This window comes from Bemisia tabaci, chromosome 2, assembly GCF_918797505.1.
Source record: "Bemisia tabaci chromosome 2, PGI_BMITA_v3".
Classification (NCBI taxonomy): domain Eukaryota; kingdom Metazoa; phylum Arthropoda; class Insecta; order Hemiptera; family Aleyrodidae; genus Bemisia; species Bemisia tabaci.
Window position 1 is genome coordinate 33,660,973 of NC_092794.1, and position 18,057 is coordinate 33,679,029.

The 18,057-nt window shown below is 37.9% G+C and overlaps 1 protein-coding gene across 5 annotated transcripts in view; it reads right to left on the minus strand.

Annotated features, from left to right (window-relative positions):
* Positions 1-18,057, minus strand: part of LOC140224062 (uncharacterized) — a 526,468-nt gene that overhangs the window by 244,553 nt on the left and 263,858 nt on the right. The gene's annotated exons all lie outside the window — the stretch shown is intronic.

Sequence of the window (18,057 nt, forward strand, 5' to 3'; positions counted from 1 at the left end):
TCTCGGTGCCACGGCCGGGCTGTGCTGTGTTGCCAATTGTTGGAGGATAGGTGACGTGCCTGGATGTGGCTACCGCCACTCATGATAGGGCCTTCGGTGTAGGCAGCAATCCCTACTTGACGGACTTGCATGTTGCATGTTAGAAAATTAAAGGCGCTCCTTATCTTCGCCGATTACAATCATTATTGGACCAAAATTGAGAGAAAGGAACCAAGTCATATACGAAGGTTAAATTCAACGCACATTTTCACATTCACTTGAAGTATTTTTTTTTCGACCTCTAAAGTCTGATGTGGAAAAATGTTTAAGCTAAAAAATAGGACTAACCTATTTTTTTTTTTCAAATGTGGGACTTGGTTCTCTCTGTTCGATTAAGTGCATGTGCATTCACGAAACAAATTAAAATAAATTAATATTATGTTTATGTAAAAGAGAGGTCTTAGTCGTCATAAAGAGTAAAGACATAAGGAATCCGTCTCTGAATGGTTCCTGTATTTTAGGCCTTCACGGTGAAACAAACCAGATTGAAGATTACATTTTCTCCCATACCTCACTAAATCTTGAGCGAATTACGACTTGCGTATAGATACCTACTGTTCCGAAAGTAAATATCGCGTGAAAACCGATGCCTGCATCAAACACTCGAGATAGTACCTACCTCTGAGTCCGAGTGAGACGTATTTTTAAGACGCATTTTGAAATGCGCACCTTTTCCACTGATTTAAAAGGCTCTCGACTCGCGTCGAACTAGATGATGTCATTCGGTAGGTACCAATCAAAAGCGAACACGGTCATTTACGACTTCCGTTGAATGTTATTCTACTCCTTGTTTATGAAAACAATACCTAGGAAATTCGAAACAATATCTTTAGAATCAAAAGAATCTAATCTCATTCATGTTATTTTCTTACATACAGGGTGATCCAAAAGTCTCCTCCACCCCCTCTAATTTTTACCTAATTGAGGTAAAGATTTGAAACTTGGGGGATGATCCTACGTCAAAGGGAGCTACTTTTTGGCCCCCCTAAAGTATTCAGGGGGGCCCCCTTGGGGGAGCAACGGACCCCACCTTTTAATTTTCAAATGGGAAGACCCCCTTTGTGATAGCTCGTTCGAAAGAGCATAAAAAAAGAAAACTTTTTGCGCAAACCCGAAGTCAATATCTCAAACCGTTCCAAAATGGCGGCCGGTTAAAGTTCAAAATGGCCGAAAATTCACACCGGTTATTTGTCTATGGATTTGCGCAAAAATCGGTAACTATCGGTATTTTGACACGAAAAAAACGAATTTGACGTTAGATTTTCAAAGAAACAGAAATTTCCAAAATGGCCGTCGTCGGTTAAAGTTCAAAATGACCGAACATTGTTTTTTTTTGAAATCTAAGTTCAAATGTGTTAATCTTATTCCAAAATACCCTCAAGTTTCAAGTTTTAGGCAAATCCATCAGCAAAAAACCGAGTTGGCAATTTTCGGTCATTTTGAACTTTAACCGAAGGTCATTTTGGAAATTTCTGTTTCTTTGAAAATCTAACGTCAAATTCGTTTTTCTCGTGTCAAAATACCGATAGTTACCGATTTTTGCGCAAATCCATCGACAAATAACCGGTGTGAATTTTCAGCCATTTTGAACTTTAACCGGCCGCCATTTTGGAACGGTTTGAGATATTGACTTCGGGTTTGCGCGACAAGTTTTTTTTTTTTGCTCTTTCGAACGAGCTATCACAAAGGGGGTCTTCCCATTTGAAAATTAAAAGGTAGGATCCAGTGCCCCCCCCCCCCCAAGGGGGCCCCGGAAAATTTTAGGGGGCCAAAAAGTAGCTCCCTTTTGACCTAGGAGCATCCTCCAAGTTTTCAATTTTTACCTCAATTAGGTAAAAAGTTATAGGGGGTGGAAGGGACTTATGGATCACCCTGTATGAAGTATAGGTCAGTTTTGACCCTTTTGCCGAAATGGAGGTCATACCGTTTGTCCGATCTGCCCTAAAATTTGTGCACTGATCCTCTCCAGTACGATGAGTGTCGCTGGCTATTCCAATTTTCTCCCTGTCGTAATTTCGGGATTTTACCGTGAAAAAATGGTGAAATTGGGAAGAGGAACGGGCCCACGGTTGCTAGGCATGCGTTGCTAGGCATCTACCTTTTCGATGTATATCGCCATACATGCGATAATCGATACATGCGATAATCGATACATGCGATAATCAATTTGTATCGCAGTTTGACGTGTTTGATGTGTTTGTTGTGTCTGATGAGTGATGTGTGATAAAATTGAATTCATCTCACCCTTACTGATCTTCGTTTATCGATCTGTGGTGTATCGTTTGATGTAAAACAGTATAGACAGGGATACCTAAAATTGAATCCCGCCTGGCAAGGATGGTTGCGAGTTCATTGCCGCAACGTTTTTTAACATTGCTTCGAAATACGTTTTGTGGCGGGGTTTTTAAAATTGTTGTCAAAACGTTGTGAAAAAGTTTTAAGTCGACATTTTTTTATAGCGTTTTTACAACGTTACCTGATAAAATTGTTATAAAAACGCTTTAAAAAACATTAGTAAAAACGTTGTTAAAGGATGTTGTTCTACTGTGTTACCCAAACGTTGTAAAAGCGTTTTATTGCTCTGTTGTCAAATCGTTTTCGTTTACATTGCTATAATGTTTGATAAAAAATGTCATAGCTTGGCAAAGAGCGCGTGCAAGCACAAGATGTGCTGCAAATCTGAGGGGTCACTTTTACAATGAAATTTCAGGTGTTCTCTCCTCTGTTGTTTCTTAACAGATGATTTTCTCCAATCAATTTAAGGGAATGCACCCTCATACAATGTCCGAAAAATATATATTTTTGAAAAAAATTAAAAATAAAAAAATTAATTAGATAGACAATTGGAAAAATAAAAAAATGAAAACTAATAAAAATAAAAAATATATAAATAAAGATAAAATTTCAAATAATAGAAAAATAATTTAAAAATAAAAAATAAAAATAAACAATAAATAATAAATAATTACGTTAATAAATAATTAGAAAATAATGTAAGAAATAATACAAACAATAAATAATTATAATATAACATAATATGATATAATATAATAAATCATTACGATAATGATAATTTTATTCATATAAAATGAATAAATTTATTCAATTCTTTTTTAACGTTCTTTCAAACTCCGTTCTTTCAAAAACTTGATCTTCCTAATATTATTTTAAGTATCCTTCGTTGTAGAATTATGCACAGAAATGCACGAATATCATTGCTTTCTAGCATTGGACCAGATCTGGGGACGTTTATTAATGCTAAATAACCGAATACCTTCACGCGAGCATCCGTGGCTGAGTCATAGAATAAATAGACTACGTCAACAGAAGCGAAAGCTCCGTAAGAACCAATGTTAACATTTTTCTCCTCTGAGTCGGTCCTTATTGAAACCAATTTCGAGGTTACCTACAAATATAAAAGTGGAAAAAACCATTAAATTTTAAGAAAATTTACAGTACTTCTTCGGTATAACGATAAATAAATTAAAAGAAAACTCTTTCAATTCCTTAAAACTTATGTATCCGTTATTATTCGACCTCGCATCCAAAACGTCGACCTACCGCAAACGTAAACAGTACTAATTGAGACAGCCTCCTTTCGTTATGCTTCGTTGACAGGAAAATGGCGGTGGCTTTCGCTTCTGTTGACGTTAGTCTCTTTATTCTATGGCTGAGTGGCTGCGACACACGGGCGATCACCGAAGTTCAGCGACGTCGAGCGTAGTTAGTACTTCGATGGAAGCCCGTTTGGGAACCTGGGCGGAGCGCGGCTACTTTCGGACTTTTTTTTTCGGGTGCCTGAGAATCACTTCTCTCCCCATTCCGCATTGAATTTTAAGAGTTAAAATGTGCCGTTCGCCTAAAATAAATCACCGCACTTTTTTTTCAGTGTACGTTGTCGCAACTTTTTAACAACGTTGCGGCAACGTTATCTTAAAACGTTGCGACAACGTTACCTCAAAACGTTGTGCTCTGCGGACAAAAGTAACGCCCTCTCAACGCTGTGGTAACGTTAGCCAGGAACGTTAATCGATTTTTTGCGACGTTGCTACAACGTTGCTGCAACGGACCATTACCGGGCGGGATTTAATTACATTAGGTAACCGGGGCAAAAGGGAGGATAGCCAGTTAAATTTATCGATCGTCAATGTATCATTCTACATAAAACAGGTGGGTAGACAGGAATAAAACGGGATGTATTGTTATCAACCGGAATAAAAGGGAGAATATTAATCTCCGTTAATCGATCTTCGATTTATGGTTCGCAGGGATGAAACGGGATTTCTTGAAAATAACGAGGATAAAAGGTAAGAATTTCAAGAAGACGGGAATAATCAGGGTGAAATGGGATGGGTAAGGATTAGGTAAACAGGATAGAACGGGATAAAATGGGGTATTGCTAATCGATCTTCGATATATATCGTTCGATATAAGGTAAGATAGACAGGGATAAAACGGGATGTACTGATATTAATTGGGTTCAATGGAGGAATCTTAAGAAAAGGGGAATAATCGGTGGATAACGTAAAATCAGGTTAAAGCAGGATAGGTAGGGTTATTCCACCCTTCTATATACCGATCTTTGTTTATCCATCTTTGAGAAATCGTTAGATATAAAACAGGATAGTAAAGAGGCATAATCAATGTGAAATGGGATGGATAGAATGAAACAGGATATATAGGGCCAATATAAGATAGGTAGGGATAAAACAGGGAATGTATTGATATTAACCGGGATGAAAGGGATGTTTAGCGTGTGTGATGTGTTTGCTATGTTTGTTCTGTTTGTTAAGTTTTAATTTTTTTTACCGCTAGAATTTAAAAACATATAGGGAATGGAGGAGGGGGGCCGAAGGGACCTTTCATCGGGAATGTTTGGATAAGAATAAGTTATTTACCTGAATCGATCTGTTAACATTAATAATATTGATTTTTCATTATTCTTTCTCTCAAATTGTTCGTCTTTTTCAGAGTCAATTAGTGTCAGCGTGTTACTCGATCGTAATTATAGAGATAACAGATTCGGTTGAATCCCACGCGCGTCCTTAAGTCGCGGATGAGAGTCGCGCGCGGCTGCAGTGTATAAACCGATAAGGTGATTTCACATAGCCATAGTAGCAGATGATGGCAGCTAAGTTTACTATAATGCCATTCTAAAGGGTCCTGCAAATGTCCCTAAATGGTGGAAAGGTTGATGTTTTTAATCTAAGTTCGCCTTAAACTCTTCATGTCCTGCAAATGCCCCTTATGTTGGAAAGGTTGATGTTTTTAATCTCACTTCGCCTTAAACTCTTCATGACATTTTTGTGATGGGTGCCTCTAAACGGACATTATGAGCTAAAAAAGAAGAAAAAAAAATTAGGTATGTTCTCCAGGCTCTGTAAAATAGGAATCAAATGTTAGAATCGCTATTTTTGCACACTAGGTCATTTGATCATAACAGCTAGCAGAAAAGACGACGCCGCGACGGATTCGAGAGGTAAGCGTAGAGCACAATTGCGGCATTTAACGATAGTGCCGTCGCAGGCAAAACGGCAGCTGGTCGCAACACTGAACGTGGTGAATTATTATTCTCAGGTGTCCTGCAAATGTTCCTGTACAAAATATAACTTGAAAGATATTGGTAATACTAACTAAATCCCTACTTTATTTATTATTTTTATTTTGGTATTTTTGAGGTGAATGCCAATAAAACACATTTAGAAGGGAGGGGCAGGGGGTCCTAAAACGTGGAAAACATTCTCCAAGCTCCATAAAATAGGAATCAACCGTCGAAATTGCAGATAAGGCCGCCTGACCGTAAGCAGCGATGACGTATTTGCGAGGGAAGGGAAGCGCGCAACTGCGAAATTCAACAGATAAAGTGGAGTCACAGTCAAAGTGGCAGAAAGTGGCAGCTGATTTTTGTAAATAATCATTCTAAAGGGTCCTAAGAGTGTCTCTTTTTACAAAGGAAAGCTTGGCACTCCTTGGCACAACTATTTAGATTTCTACATAAACTTTTTTTTTAAGGATTTTTGAGATGGGTACCTACCTTTGAACGGGCGTTATGACCGTAAAAAATAATATAAAAAATACGTTATGTAGTGGAAATGTTCTCCAGACTCTGCAGAATAACATTAAATAATTGACATTTAAATTAGTGGTTGTTGTGATAAATTAGATGCGGCAGGAAGAATCATAGATAACTCAGAAGAAATTGAAATAGGTATGCGTGATACCTATAATTGGGGGGCTGTGGCATGGCAAAGGGAAATGATTTGCCCCAAAATAGTACCAGATCCTGTACGTATAACCCTTAAGGATCACTTCTAAGCTGCCAGACATGGGATTGACCGAAATCGCCTATGTCCGACTCCTACCATTGACTCGTTCCACAATGCGACAGGGGTGTAAAAATGCTTTCCCGGACTGTGCCCACTTCTAGGAAAATTTAAAGAATTTTGCGAATGCGTTGTAAATTATTTCGTAGGTAATAAAAGCTAAAAATCTCGAATATGGAACTAGGAATTTGTTATCACTCACCACTATTCTGAAAATGTTGAGCTTCGTCGAGAAAATTAGTATTTTCGGTAATTTGTAATGTTTCGCGACTGTTTGTTGAATTTTAAGGTTATCCGAGGCGTTCAAGGAGTGCACATTTTCACGTAGGGTAGGGTCCGTGTCAATTTGTGGGGGCAGGTTGGACATGCCCCTGTCTACCTCTGGTCATAATGCCTTTACATCAATTGCGTCCGTCCGCATCTTCAAATACATCCAAAAGATAGTCAAATTACGTCTAGCAAGTCATTTTAAATTTTCAACGTCTGTGTTCAGTCCACCTTTATAACTGGATATTAAGTACAGTGTTCATTACCTTTCCGAAAGCATCAACATCAAAATGTCTGAGGAAGAACACACTTCTCAGTCAACGTCTACTAATTACACGCAACGTAACAGTTCCAAATCCAACTTAGAACTAACTTCTTGTTCACCTATGATCTTTAAAAGTGACCTATCTGCTCAATGGAAAGTTTGCAAGTCAGAATTCAAAATTTTCTTTTTAGCAGCTGACCTCACTCAAGCTGAAGATGCTCGTAAAAATGCACTCCTAATAAAGTGTATGGGTAAACAAGCTTTTAACATCTTCAAATCTTTGAATGTAGATGTGGAAAAGATTGAACATGACCAACTCGTCACTAAGTTCGAATCTCACTTTTCACCAAAAGTTACACGGAAAAAAAGTGGTCCGCTACATGAGCGGACCTGCTCGGTGAATTTGAGGTATGGACTTGAGGAACGACTGTCTGATAAAGACCCAGGCGACTCCTGGTTGTCAACCCCATACTCAGGTCGCCTGTGGAACCCGACTGTTCGGGTCTGAGATAAATACCGTAACTTCAGTAATGACGAGCGGCTGGCCGGCACCAACGAACGGAGAAAGTCCACCCCGTGGATATCGGACGCATCGACCCCCGTCGGCCTAAAAGGATCAGGGTTCAACCCCAAGTTGGTCCGCATTTCCGCATGTCTGTCCGGCCAACTAATTACCGTTGGCATGGTTTTCGTCCACTTACCACCGCGCGCGATATTGGTGTTTGACTTCCAACCGTTCTGACCGTTTTAACTGCTTTCCAAGTTTCAGTTGGAATATTAATATCTGTGTGAACACTGTGTTATTCTCTGTTTTGTTTTTGTGCACAATGTTGATGTATTTGAAGAACTCTGAGACGATTCTACGGGAGCTGTAGGCAGTTAAGGATTAAGTGTATTGTCAAGGTGAGTGTGTTTATTAGGCCATTTTAGGCCCTTGAATATTCTAGATTTTCAGAATTCGTCACTCATGCATTATTACTCACACTTTTATCTTTCTTATTTCATTTCACACATTTTGCTTCACAGAATCATTCAATTTTTTGTATCTCATGGATCTTTATTGTTTTTGCCCCATCACACCTGCAAACAAGTGCATACCTACTTTATACTTACATCAAGTACAACGCGAGAATATTTACCCTTTGAGTTACGCATAGCTAGACATCAGCTAGTGAGGAATTTTATGTAACTAATATTCAATTCATATTTGCATTCATTCATTTTTAATGGAATCGATGGTTTTATAATGCTTGTATATTTGTTATTTGGTCACTCATTTAGAAATCAAACAATGATAAAATCCGCAATTTGAATTTTTAAGAATACTGGCATTTCATTACACATTCACGACATTAGTAACGCGACTATTAAGTCCCACTGATTTATCGAAACGCTGAAATCCAAAGAGAGAAAATACTGACATCGACAAACGCATGATGCACGTTAACTTCAAAGCAAATAAGTTACATGAAACAATTATTTCCCCCCATGCTTTGCTTATTTATTCAGTTAATAAGTAACTAAAGGGTGACGAATTTTGAAAATTGGTAGAACATTCATGACGGTGTTCAATGACTGATAAACACACACATCTTTGAGCTTTTGAACGACTTTGACGCCTGACAGCTCTTTTAAAACACTCTCATCTTTCGGAAAAACTATCAAAATCAAACAGAAACTGATACAGGAGCACCAGATCTTGATTGTGGGAATTTTTTGGGTTTCTGATTTACATCATGAACTGCGCATGAACGGGAAGTACGAAATTGCTAAAACGGATGCAAATCTGAAGAACTAATAAACTCTTATTCCTACGTAGGAACAAGAGCTTTCTCAACGAATAATAACTGGTCTAATGCACAGCGAAAACCTGAGGATCCCTGGAGCAGCAGGGCTGAGAGGGGGGGGGGGGGTAGAAAAAGAAATTCGGTACTATGATTACATCAGTCCTAGCTTTCCTAACGATCGGGAGTTCCGGTATTCACAGCGGACCTCGCTGGAGTAGTGACTGAGTAGGACGGGCGGCGCCAGGTACCTTGGATGCCCGAGAATCCTAAAACCGGCGAGTTCATAATACAGAGCGGAGGAGCATGGGTCAGCGGAGGAACAATGCGTTCGTCTGCGCGAGACATTCGCAGTTGTCCACTTCGGCATAGTGACCATCAAATTCACGGGTACTATTACAGTCGTCAACCCCCGTAACCCTCTATAGCGCTATATTCACAGGAACTTTCCTGCACCAGTACGGACTAGTCCGCTTGGGTAGCAGGCCTTTTTTCCCGTGTAATGTGACGGTTGAAAGGCTAACATTATTCAACCGAAAACAAAAACACGGTAAAATGCTTAAAGATTTCTTGACCTCTCTCAAGAATCTCAGCATAAATTGTCAATTCAAAGACCTTAAAGATTCCATCACTAAGGATCTTTCCATCGGTGATATTAATGCAGAAAACCAACATATTAAAGAAATATTGATCAAGTTAGATGAAACATCGCTGGACAAAATCTTCAGTCTGGCACAAAAACTCCAGTTAGCAAAGGACAGGTCTGAAATGCTGAGCAGAGAAATTAATGCGTTAAACCACACAAACTCCCCTAATAAACCATCAACGTATCATGGTCATGGCAGACCAAGCCATCACCGTCATAGATCATCATCATCATCATCATCTCGAGGGTCTTCACATCACCGATCAACATCTCGACACAGATCAACATCACGCAACTGCTCATCGTCTTCACATCGCAGATCATCATCTCGCCAAAGATCATCATCCCGTCAAAGGTCGTTCCGCAGCTCACCGACTTCTAGCAGACATTCAAGATAACCACAGAAAACGCGCTACCATGGAAACACAAGATACCGTAGTTCTGATCCTCGTCGTCCGACAAAGACCATAACCGTGTGCGAAAACTTTGGAAATCAATTCCATCGTTTTAAGTGTCCTGCAAAAGATGTGCGATGTCATAATTGTGATTTAGTCGGCCATTTTTCACGTTTGTGTAAATCAAAATCTATCAAAAATGTCCAAATAAATAGTGATTGTGATGAAAGTGATAATGATCTATATCGGGCATCTATATCGGCATGGTTAATAAACCAAAAGCTCGTTACAATAAATGGTTCACAAATATCTATGTTAATGGCATCCCTGTGAAAGCTCGAATCGACACAGGAGCAGAAACAAATTTAATCTCTCACCATAATATTTGTAAATTAAATTTAAATTCTAACGACATACAACCAACCAAAGATCACCTAAACACCTTAACTAAGGAGAAGTTAGAGGTTATAGATGGCTTTAGGTTCCTCTCTTGGAATATAAGCCAATAAACCATCAGAAGAAGTCAGAGGTTATGGGTGAGTCTATTTTACACTTTAATTTTAAGAAAAAAATTTTTAAATCCAAATTTCATGTTGTCAATTTTTCATGTCCGACTTTGATTGGCCTGGAATTATCAGATCAAATGGGTCTCATCAACATGGTACATTGTGTTGAAAGTAAATCTAGCGATTTGCAGAAACTAGTTAAAAAGCACAAATCCTCTTTTAATGGCATAGGGTGTGTCGAAGACACCAAGATTCATCTTGAGACTGATTCAGATGTTAAGCCAATTAATGATCCACCGAGGAGAGTATCGTTGAAAATAAGATCTGAGTTAAAGAAACACCTTAACGAGTATATTGAACGTAAAATTATAGATAGAGTAAGACATCATACCCCCTGGTGTAATTCAATGGTTCGCGCCATTAAAAAGAATAAGCAATTTTGCCTCTGCCTAGACCCTAGAAATTTAAACAAGGCAATCAAACGTCCTCAACATTGTTTACCAGATACTGATTTTATTCGCTCACAACCGAAAAACTCTAAATACTTTAAAAAACTTGATATAACCAGTGGTTTTTGGAATTTACAATTAGATGAAGCGCCAATTTAACAACCTTTAATACTCCTTTTGGTCGTTTTAGATTTTTACGTCTGCCCTTTGGCATAAATCCTTCTTCCGATATTTTTCAAGCTACAATGGTAGACGAATTTAAAGATATAGATAATTTGATAATATATGTTGATGATTTTTTAATACATGCCACAACCCCTCAGGAACATGATGAAACATCCCAAGTAGCATTTTGCAACGAAAAAATTGCAATTTAAATGAAATAAAATTTCCAGATGATTTCAACTTTCTTGCAAGAAAATTGCAATTATTTTACAACATCTGACCCCCTCATTGTAAAAAAGTTGCAATTTTTTTTTTTTGCAAAGAAATTTAAATATTGACGACCTTTAAATTTCAACCCCTAAATTTTCCAGGGAAATTATAATAATTCGAACCCATGCTTACCTAATGTCCTACGACGTTTAGCAGCATAAAATACCGGACGCCCTTGAGTGGGCTTGAACCCGACCCGCGAATGTCATAGCGGAGCACTCTTCCACTGAGCTACAGGGAGCTGATGATGAGCTGGGTTGAAATCACGCCTGTTAAGGCTGTTATCGCATGCATTGCGTCAGTGCGTGGCTCAACATTCATCATAGATTTGATTAACGCCGTTTTTCTCAGGCTTCTTTCTTTTGCCTATTATTTATTTTTTTTCGTGTTATTTATTTTTTTTCATATTTTTTTTGTCTGATTTTTTTTTTCGATATCACGTAATAGGTACTCACACTAAATTTACACCGGTGTAAATTACACCACATACTAACTTGAGAACTTAAAAATATTTTCAAAAAATATTTTTAAAATATTTTCAAAACTTTCTTAAGGAATATTTTTAACATGCATGTTTACAGGCAATATTTTTGAATTATTTTAAAAATATTTTTTGTAAACATTTTCAAAATATTCCTTTAAAATGTTTTAAAAATATTTTGAAAATATCTTAATTACAATATTGCCATGAAAATATTTTGATAAAGGTGACAATATTTTCAAAATATGTTGGGCTATATGGGTTAGGTGAGACATTTAAGTCGAAAAAACTTTGAAACAACTAGAGAATTGGATGCCAGGCACATGGCGTGAATTTGTTACAACATGATTGCACCGAAATTGCAGTCTTTATAGTACCTTGAAAAAGAAGGTTAGGCAACAAGCATAATCTACATTTCTTGCAAACTTATTGCAATAAAATTGCAACTTTTTAAGCGCCTTCAAATGAACGTATAGGCAACAAGCAAAAATTGCAATCAACTCACAATCCATTGCAATGAAATTGCAATCCATGCTACTTGGGATTAAAAAAAGTATAACAAAGAGCTGATGAAATGGGAATTAAATTGAACCTTCCAAAATGTAATTTTTTTAGAATCGAAATAGAATTTTTAGGTAAAATTTATGCGGAAAACAAAGTTCGCATCGATCCAGGTAGAGTCGAAGCCATACAGAAAATGCCTCCTCCAACCAACATAACAGAATTGCAAAGATTTTTGGGTGTTGTTAATTACTTGCGATCCTTCATACCTAATTTATCAGAGAAAACAGACAATTTAGGAAAATTACTCAAAAAAAGAGAACTTAAGGGAATGGTCTCAAACTCACAACGATGAATTTGTTCACTTAAAGGAGGCAATTACTAATGCTCCTGTTCTAACCAATCTCGATATAAATAAACCTGTGTTATTATCTGTTGACGCATCCACCGCGCTATCTGTGTTACCCCAACTCTGGGGCCTCGGGCTCGGACCTCGAAGCCGAGGGGTTAGCGAGGCTGCTCGCCGATCGTGGTAGACGCCGCCTCGCCTCCGTAGCCGTCGGGCGGGTCTCCGGTGCTGAATGCCGGCTGGCTCGTTGGTGGGTGATCTCGCCCGCCGCATAAGTCCTTGGTGGGGGGCGGTCGTTAGGGGACTCCAATAAACGGACCCACGCAGGCTCGTCTGGAGAAGACCGTCCCCCTGGCGCTAGGAACAGCACGTGCTGAAGCCTGCAGTACGTCAACCACTCAAACTCAAGGATGCTCTGGGAGCTGTGATTTTACAAGAATACAAACCTATAGCTTTCGCATCAACAACCCTCACAAAAACTGAACAATCTTGGGGACAAATTGAGAAAGAATTGTTGGAAATTTATTATTTCACCAATTTATGTTTGGTCAAATCGTAAATGTACAAACTGACCATAAACCATTACAAACGCTTTTTAAAAAAGAATATAAGAATGTTCCAATCAGATTGCAAAGAGTGATGTTAAAACTAGAAAGGTACGACATTCGTGTCAAATGGGTACCTGGCAAAACGTTGGTAGTTGCCGATGCTTTGAGTCGACCCACATAGCACAGAATATTGATATAATACTACAATAGTACTGACACGTCAGTAGTGTCAGTATTTATATAATGCTGATGTATCCTGATTTAATATTATATCAAGACTATGCCAGTATTTATTAGTTACTGATTTGGAGCTGTCAAAATATTGTTACAGTATTGGCCGAAAAGGTTGATTTCATATGGAAATCAGGGTTATGACAAGGTCATCAGAACACTGCAGGACACCGACAATATGTATGCGTTACTACGTTGACACTGACACGTCTGTACACTCAGCGCACTCTGTCAAGTAGTTATGAAAGTTCAGACCATGACCGTCATTTTCATAGTACTACACATGTATTACGTTTGAAACATGAATTACACAAGTATACTATAATAACTATATATTATACTATATATATACTACTATATATACTAATAACTATATAATAACTATATATATACTAATATTATGAACCACTTACTTGATGTCCTGCGACGTTTAGTAGCGTAAGATACCCGGACGCCCTCGGGTGGATTTGAACCCGATCCGCGGAATTCCTAGCCCAGTATTCTGCCATTGAGCCACAGGGAGCTGATGGTGTTTCGGGTTAAAATCACGCCTGTTAAGGCTGTTATAGCATGCATAGCATCAGTCCGCGGCTCGACTTTCATCAAAACTTTGATTAACACCGTGTTTTCTTAGGCTTCTTTTTCTTCCTTTATTTTTTTTTTCATTTTTTCGTGTTAATTTCTATTCGTGTTATTTTTTTTTTTTTTACCTCGTCAGCATTGACTCAATACTGTTGTTTGATATATTGAAGGTATCAGTGTTATATTCATGCTGACGCGGTAGGTATACCTTTTAACCGACAATCTTAATATCATACTGCATTAGTGTTGGTGATATCATGTCAACATCCAACAATATGTATCAGTATTGACATAAGATTCTGTGCTATGTGGGGAGCGGCAATCAAAGATAACAGTTCCTTTATGTCAGAAGTACAAGATGAAATGGAATACCAAATTGCCCTCCTAGATTTAACATTGGACTCTTACATATCTGATGAAAAACTTAATACTTTTAAAATAGAAACTTCCAAAGATGAAACACTTACAATTTTGAAACAATACTTTTACCATGGGTCGCCCTCTAATAAGAAACAGGTCCATGATCTAGCTAAACCATCCTTTAATGTACGGCATGAAATAACTGTCTACAGTGATATGGTGTTTAAATTAGATAGTTTAATTGTACCAAACACATTGCAAAAGGATATTCTGCAACTTATCCATGAAGGTCATCAAGGTTTCGTATCATCATATTTAGAGCCAAAAATGTGGTGTACTGGCCCTTTTCAAATGCTGATCTATACAAAATCTAGTTGATCAATGCAACATATGCATTAAACACTCAAACAATAATAGGAAACCTCCCATAACGCCACATGAGATACCTTTAATCCCATGGCAAAAAATTGGTGCCGATTTCTGTGATTCTAAGGGTAAGAAGTATTTCGTTGCTGTCGATTATTCCTCAAAATATCCTGAAGTCATATCTTTAAATACTGCCACCTCACCCAAATATGTAATGGACCAGTAGACAAAGTACGAATTTCAGCATTCTAATACCTGCTTCGCAACCAAAATTTCACGTAAAACACGATAGGCACAACGAAAGTTACCGATATCAACTTCTTACGAAGATAATTAATGATTCTTGATGCGTGAATTCAAACTACCCGCTCATGAAAACTCAATGCTCTACGTGACTCACATCGCGCACTAAACGTTATCATGACAGTTTCTGCGATATAAAAATCTGGCAACCTCAATCTAGACGCTTTGGCTCAGCTATTACAAATAGCTTATAGTTTGAACAACACATGGTGGGAAATGAACATTGTTCGATTGAGGAGCTTGCTGAAACCTTTGTAGTGCGCGATTTGACTCACTTAGAGCTTTGAGTTTCTTGTGAGCGGGCAGTTCAAATTCCTCGTAACCAATGTGAAATAAAATCGTTCATATCCTCGTTAGGAGTTGGTTTCAGTAATTTTCGTTGTACGAATCGTGTTCTACGTGAAATTCTGGTTAAGATGCATGTATCAGATTGCTTAAATTCGTACCTTGTCTAGTGGTCCATTGAAGCTTTTAAGTCCATTTTTGCACGACACGGCATTCCTCATACTTCAATTAGTGACAATGGCCCTCTGTTCAATGCCGAACAGTTCAAAAAATTCACATATCGTCTTGGAATATCAATCATCTCACATCTTCACCCAATTATTCTCGCTCTAAAGGAATAGTGGAGAGAACAATTCAATCTGTCAAAAAGCTGTTGTACAAATGTAGGTATTGAGAGTGGTGAGGATTTCCATTTAGCACTGCTCCATTTTCGTAACACACCCAAAGCAGATGGACCCTCACCTGCCAATCTGCTAATGCTACGCAATTTACGTACAAAATTACCAACAACAGCTCAACATCTTAAACCTATTTTAATTGATAGCAACAAATATAGACATACCCTAGAAAAAAGAAAACAAACTATGATTAAGCGCACTGCACGTGCAAAACCTTTAAGCGAATTATCCGTCAACGATAAAATTTACTTCCAACATCACCTTCAGATATTTGGTCCCCTGCTATTGTCATCCGTCTCATCCGTAAATGTAAGGAACCCCAATCATATATGCTCCAAGCTCCAAACAACAAAACATACAGACGTACGCGTTTCCATATTAAAACACGTCCTAAAAATGTTTCTCTTAATTTCAATACCTAATCAACAAAAAACTGTAAAGTTTTTCACCAAAAAAATTCAAATACAGTAAAATCAGAGGCAAAAATTACATTTCCTTTAGTGTCAACTGCATAGCACTTTGCAATTTGGAACTATAGGCAGTACGGTAGGTTTTCAGAAGAGCAACTTTTGCAAAAACCATTGGCGTTTTTCCTCAAAATGATCAATATTGTGGTTTGATGGTTCATTTCATAGCTATGGACTACCCGTAACACCCTGTGTTGACAGATTCTTCAAAAAACTCACAAGTTGCCAAAAATTGTAAAAAAAAAAGGCTACCGTTCCTTATTGCAAAATGAAGAATCCGGGGAAGCTCATTTTGCAATTAGGAACTATACCGGGTGTCCGTAAAGTAACTGAAAAGTGGGTATAATTTTTGAACAAAAAAAGATAAAAGGTCGCGGTTTGTGGCATTCTTCATCATCCAGAGGGGGAAATTTTTCGATGGGGGGTTTTTCTTGGTGGACCCCCCTGGGGGGCCCCAAGGGGGGGCAACTTTCAAAATACAAATAGCAACCCCCATTTTTTTAGACACGGTTAAAAAGAACTTAAAAAGACAAGGAAAATGACGCAAATAAAATTAAAATCGGTTCACTCGTTCAAAAGTTACAGCCGGTCAAAATTTTAAATTGACCACTTTTCAAAAAATCACCGTTGAGCTCCCAATTACCGAAAAAACAAAAACAGACCTGGAATGAAAAGTTTGAAAAGTGCCCTTTAAGGCAAGGAAAAACAACTGACGTTGTCACAAGTTTGGATGGCATTGTTTCAAAATAAAATTTCGGAAAATTCAACATGGCGGCAAATTTGAGGAAACGCGAATAATGAAAATTCCAGAAACTGTTATCTTTCAAATACCCTCTAGTTTAAGGAAATCAATGGTATCAACTTAATTCCTTTATTTGGCCAAGTAAGAGCAATAATTTGCTGACTTGAAAGTTGTCAAGCGGGACCCCTTCAATCGTTGGAGTATGCGACATCACATGCACAGGATTAAGTGTGCTGTCAAAAAATGAAGCCGATGTGAAAAAGCGCTCCTCCTTTGGGATGATTTAGAAATGTTCAAGGTCCTCATCCTCAAAAGAGAAGAAAAGAAAAATGGAGCAATTGTTTTATTATTATTATTTTTTAAAGTGGAAGTTCTTATACCTGATGCTCTGTTATTCCGTCAAATGTTCAAAGTGATCTTCATTTTGCTGCAAACAATAGTAAATTTACAATAGTAATTGCCAACTAAATCAGAAGGCAGTATGATCAAGAGAACTTAGCATACTGATTTCAGATTCGTATATAGTGTTACCGATCAGATATTGCATCAAATATTACCTAAAATATCGGTTCCTCAAATCGTGAGGTTGAGGCTGTCAATAAGATAATCTCAACTCAGATAATAATCAAGAGTAGAACGGCGTTTTCGGAATTGAAAGCGTAGCAGATATCCTTCTTGCCAACTTGGAGTGCCAGGAATTAGAGAATCACAATTATTCTTGCGTTTTCAATTTTCAGATAGAGAAATGTCAAAAATGTCAACCGCCCCTACCCCATCAGGATATACCATGTTTTTTTGGCTCACCAAGTTTGTGGGTAAAAATTGCTTAATTTCTCCTTTCTTCTTTTTTGAGGATGAGGACCTTGAACATTTCTAAAGCATCCCAAAGGAGGAGCGTTTTTTCACATCGGCTTCATTTTTTGACAGCACACTTAATCCTGTGCATGTGATGTCGCATACTCCAACGATTGAAGGGGTCCCGCTTGACAACTTTCAAGTCAGCAAATTATTGCTCTTACTTGGCCAAATAAAGGAATAAAGTTGATACCATTGATTTCCTTAAACTAGAGGGTATTTGAAAGATAACAGTTTCTGGAATTTTCATTATTCGCGTTTCCTCAAATTTGCCGCCATGTTGAATTTTCCGAAATTTTATTTTGAAACAATGCCATCCAAACTTGTGACAACGTCAGTTGTTTTTCCTTGCCTTAAAGGGCACTTTTCAAACTTTTCATTCCAGGTCTGTTTTTGTTTTTTCGGTAATTGGGAGCTCAACGGTGATTTTTTGAAAAGTGGTCAATTTAAAATTTTGACCGGCTGTAACTTTTGAACGAG